Below are 5,933 nucleotides of genomic sequence, written 5' to 3'. Positions count from 1 at the left end.
TCCATGAGTGGTTTCTCTCTGGACATTTCAGGAAAACTTCAAAGCATTTCGCACCGACCGGTGAAGTCCTCTCACAGTTTGCTCCCGGGATAAATAGTTTCTCGGGAGGTTTCTGTTGTCATGCGTGCCGCTCGAGACCTCTGTGCTCGTAGTAAAGCGCTGTTTGTCTGAGTGTGTGAAGCCGGAAACGACAGGACAGCCCCTCTCTTTCTCTCCTCTCTCTCTCTCTCTCTCTCTCTTTCTGTTCACTGGAGGGATAGAAAACTAAAAAGTGGTGCGCGCGCACGTGCAGCGCGGGGAAGCCCTCAGATAAACTTAAAGTATGCGTGCACAAGCGCGTGAGGAAACTTAATAAGAGAGAACAACATTGAGTTCGAATGAAAAGTGAAACACTGTTGAAACTAACAGACTTTTAGTGGCACTTCTCGGGTAGATAGGCAGGTAGATTTTCCATTAATTCAAATTAGCTTTATTGGTAGGACGATGTTTAGGCACGTGTATTGCCAAAGAAGGGTGTACAAACAAGGTACATATATTTTTTACGTAGTAATTTCCTATTGTAAAAATACCTCATTACAAGTCCTGCATGCAGTAAACGTGCAGAAGTAGGCTATTCTCATGCAGGATGGCCTTGTTCAGACAGTATTACTTTATATATATCAAGCAATTGGATTATTATTAACATATAAACAGCATTGTATGCATCTGAGATGTAGAGTGAAAGTATAAAGAAGCATATAACTTTATGCTCAGATAAAGTACTAGGTGAGTAAATATATTTGTTTACTTTCCACAACCATGAGAATGTAAGAAAAAAACACAACACACGATTCACATATAACCAATCTATATACACTATACAGCACACACTAAAAGCTCCTAGACATTACTACATAACAACTGGGTAAAGTGGGGAACTGCCCAAAGGCCTCAGGTTCACTGTGTGGCAAGTAGTTTGTGATAATAATTTGATGAAGCAAGTAATACAAACTTAAATGGAAAGGCTCTGCACACCCACACACGTTTTCAATTACTAATTAGACCTATAGTCAGGTTGTAACTGGGTGATGTCACCAAAATCTATGAACCAATAAGGATGATAGTGTAAACTGTCCTGCCTTTACAGGTGAAAAAAAAGCAAAAGGAGAGTGCGGGAGCTGTAATCAAGCACAGCCTGCAGGGTCTAATCAGGCATCATAAGTGAAAACACCTGGGCGGGTGTATTATGGGTATGTTGGGGCTTTAAGGTGACTCCTGAATATTTACCTCATCGTGAGGCCCTGTCTTGACGAGGGGCCCTGTGTCAAAATCCAGTTTTAATACCTTTAATATTCCAAGTGGATTTACTGGTGCCAATATATCGTCCAAACCAGAAAATGCAGTCTAATGCTAAGCAAATAGAGAATACTTTTTTATAACACCAGCACTATGTGGTTGTATCATAAAACCTAATAAACAATAAACGTTATCTCAAAGATATGAAAGTAAGGGACAGTTGTTGAACTTGTGTACCTGTGTGTGTTTGTTTTCATGTGAAAGAATATCCGTTTACTGTTTAATGTATGTCAGTATAGAGTACTGCTGGAAATTGTTAGGGAAGGACACATAAAAGGACTTGCGGCTTCGCCCTGACTGTTTTTATCAGGGGTGGAGAAATGTTGACTGCAGGTGTGGATGTAGTCCGCTGGCTCAAGAAACACTTTAAGGAACTTCTAAATTCCTGAATGATTGCCAATTTTCTTGGTAAATGAGATTAGTGCTGAGATGGTGAAGGAATGTTGTCAGGCTGTCAGGGTTGACACACCTTTTCAATATCGTGTACTGTAGATACAACGGGGTAGTGATTGGTATGGTGGGTGACATGTTTTTTAAAGGGTGACACGTTAAGTATCCTTCTAAGTGTTGGGAGATCACACTGCAACCTCCCTGGGAAAAAAAAAAGATATTAAAACCCCAGAATCAAGATTCAGTCATACTGGTTGTGGAAGTTGCAACAATGGATCAGCTTGTTACCATGGATACTGGAGGATGAGATTCTTTCCAGCGTTCCCACTTGAGACAGGAAATACTCGCGTCAAGTTTGTGTGAGATATGTGGGGGCAGAGTCTGGGCAACAGGTGGCTGCTGGAAAAATCTGGAGAGCTCCTCCTCAACCTCCTCTGAGATGATTTGGAATTAAAATTATATAAAACTAAAACCGACTACTTCTGGAAATATCCAGCGGAAATAAACAGCATTGCACAATTATGAACAATTATGTCTACGTTGGTAAACAAACAAAGCAATCGCAGTGAAACTGAAATCTAACTGAAAGTGATGGAAACTTAATTGTAACTAATGTCATCAAAGTAAAGGGAATTTTAAAGATGGTTATTGAGATAATAATATCTGTTTATGTAGAATTGCCAGATAATGTATTACCAGTTAATTACAAAATGTGATAAAGTAATAAAGTCTCCAATGTTTTAAATGATGATGTAATAATAAGCATTTTCCTCTCACAATGTGATGTATGACATGGGAGTGTTGTAATCCATAATCAGTAATGAATCATTGTAATGTTCTGACATTATCCAACTATTACATTACATTAGCTACATTAAGATTTCATTTCCTCACATTTTAAGTCCATAACCGGGACATTTTTTGACATGTATGTGTCCTACAAGTATAATCAGCTACACTATTTAGCCAGGGTGAGATGAGTTTCCTCTCAGCCCTCTTGGTATGAAATACACAAAATTCCTCACATTTTTCCGGGAAGGCTTCAGTATGACTGCATGACTTTGTGTAGAGTGCAAAAGAATGAAAAAAGCCAAACAAGACCACATCCAGTGGTCTACCACTTGAGGAAAACGGGGCTCTTCTCACACAATTCAAATCTTTATTCTTAAATAAACATAATCTGCTTTCTTCCCGACATACATCAGCATGTTTTCAAGATTATACTTATCACATGTAGCTCAAATGCAGTGAAGCTGAAGCTGGGGGATTTTCTCCCCCCTTTTCTGTTGTGGATTTAGATCAGACTCTGGTGATGCAAAGAGGAGCTGCTGTCCTCTAGTGGTCTCTCAGGATGATGCATCACAGGCTGGCAGTGAAGCATCCCCACCACTCCTCTTTACCACTGGACAGGGCTTTTGGACAATTGAGTTAAAACGTCATATGAGGAAACAGAAATAATTTAATTTTTACAGTAAAAAACAACATTATTCAATTAAACACACCATGTGAAATCTATACTAGTATGATCAGGTGTTATAATACAGACATATTCACCATCAAATAACCCATTCTCAGACAGCCTATTTACAATGATCATTTGCATGTCACTGACCATTCTTAAAGTGGACATCTTATCGATCATATAATGCAAACCTGCCTGTCGTGGTTCAGTCAGTTACCAGGACACAGCTGGACTATCTGTACAGTCAGTAAGGCTCACAGAGGTAGTAGATAGAGAAACTCCTCCAGTTTTCTATACAGTGTGTTTTTATCACATTTGAGTTAGTGCTTAATCTATTTGTAATGGAGTGTATTATGGTTCTGACTTCTGACTGAGGGCCAGTTCATAGTTTGTGGGTGTGATATTTGCCATACTCACGCATGTAAACATACAAAACAAACAGTTTTTTAAGCTTTTTTAATTGAAGACACACCTATGACTGTGTTTATTCCATCACACACACACACACACACACACACACACACACACACACACACACACACACACACACACACACATTTATGCCACTTAGGAGGACATCTTTATCTCATCATTACCTTACCTTCTATAGACAATGTAGGCTTTTTTATATATATTTTTATATATGCACCTATTTTTCACCTACTTGTATGTACAGTATAGTATAGTTTTATATAGTTGTATGTGTAGTTTTACATATGTTCAGCTTTGTTGTCCTCATCCATTTCTCTCTTTCTGTAAATTGTTCTTGGAACTGTGTGTAAGTACATTGAGAGCAACTTAAAAACCAGACTTGTCTATGTACACACTCTTGGCAATAAAGCTGATTCTGATCTAATTCCCTGGAGACTTACCCCTACACTTAACCAAAGCCTGAGCCCTATGTGATTAATGCACACACACACAGAGTTGAAACCTTAATTTAAATAGACACTCTAGGAGCACAGGCGTAATGACAACAGAAGAACAAGTTTCAGAGTAAACTAACATTTTATTATGCTGTCCACCTCCCATGGGTGCACCCTGCAAAAGGCTCTCTCTCTCTTTCTCTTTCTTTCCTACTCTTCTTTCAATATACTGCATTCTTTCTCTCTCTGACTGTCGGCCTGTCTTTGTATCTGCCTGTCCATCAGGTTATGTCTTTTTAATAATCTTTCTCTCTTTTCCTCTCCTCCTTAGCTGACACCTGATCTGGAGTTTAGAGTTACCACAAACACACACACACACACACACACACACACACACACACACAAAGAGGTGTAAGAGGAAGAGAGAGAGAGGGAGGGAGCTGGTTGTTGACATTACATAAAACAAACAGGTGTGAAGTATTTGTTCAGTGTCTTGGTATTTGTATTTGACACAAGTGAAGATAGAGAGCACAAGAGAAGTGGAGTCACAATCAGTCCAGTCAAGCAGCGTGTTCCATCTGATTATCAACCGGTTGTCAGGTAAAATACAGTTTGTTGTGTGTGTGTGTGTGTGTGTGTGTGTGCTATATTAGCATGCATTATGTTGTGTTAGCATTCTTTTAGCACAGGGGTTAAAAGCTTGTGCATGTCTACAGGCTGGGTGTGTATGTGCACTATGATATTTTCATGATTCATCGATTTTCTGATAATTGCAACCTTTTTCCATGCACATGATTTACCAGAAAATAAGCCGTCACTCAAGTGAACTGGCTAATGTGGCCTTTATGTACAGCAGAGTTGTCTGATTGCACTTTAATAAATTCAGCTGACTTCTTATGGAGCATGGTCTGGTTTCTTGTTCTGAATTCACAAAATAACTTAATCATAATTTTTGAAAGAGTGCTACAGTACATGTAGACATAAATGAAATAACTCACTTTTTGGCTACACTCAACATAAAACATTACAAAAATAGTGCAAATCACACATGAAATGCAGCTTTAAGACACTTAATTAAAGCCTGCTTTAATTCGCTATGTACCTACTGATTAGATAGATTACAGTTTTAAACATTAGGGTACAGGGTTGAATGACTCTGCTGTTTCTCAGAGTAGAGGGATGACTAGGCGATAGCTGAGTGCTCCTCAGATGAGGGTACAGAGTTGGCCTGACTATAGTCGGTCTAGTGGGCAATGTTATGCTGTCCAGATGGCTGTGTCAGGGTAATTCCCCACAGAAGGGCTAATTCTCCAGAGAATCTGTACTGGCTTGATCTCATGCCTGCATGGGAAACCGAACAGCTAGCCTACCGTAGCTCAGTGGCTGTAGGACACTGTGTTTCTGCCAAGCCTGTTAGCTTATCGACACCCGCACAATCTGTTGGTGTGTACAGCGAGTCGCTCAGCATTCAGCATAAGGCAAAGAGACAACTGTTGTGTGCATTAAGAGGTTTCTGCAGGGCAAAACCGGAGGTGAGGAGGTTGAGAGACATAGCAGAGAAGAGAGAGAGCAAGGAGAGAGAAAGTGACATTACATTAGGTCAGGCTGATTAGGTGCAGAGTCAAGACAAGTGTGGGAACTATTTCTGCATTGTGGAACCTCTGACAATCAGGTACACTTTTCTGACCTTCTTGACCTTTTTGTGTGTCATTAGAGCGTGGAGGAGCAGCTAATTGTAGCTAATTGTCTTCAGTGTGACCTTATTAGTGTTCTAAATGTTACATCTTGGGAATGGCTGGTAAAATTATTGTTTAGCAGATTTTACATTTTGATTTAACTCTTCTTTGTTCTGTTGGGTTTTGTTTGGTGGTTTTGCTCTC

This window comes from Enoplosus armatus, chromosome 19 (assembly GCF_043641665.1).
Source record: "Enoplosus armatus isolate fEnoArm2 chromosome 19, fEnoArm2.hap1, whole genome shotgun sequence".
Lineage (NCBI taxonomy): Eukaryota > Metazoa > Chordata > Actinopteri > Centrarchiformes > Enoplosidae > Enoplosus > Enoplosus armatus.
Note: the sequence above shows the minus strand (reverse complement) of the source record.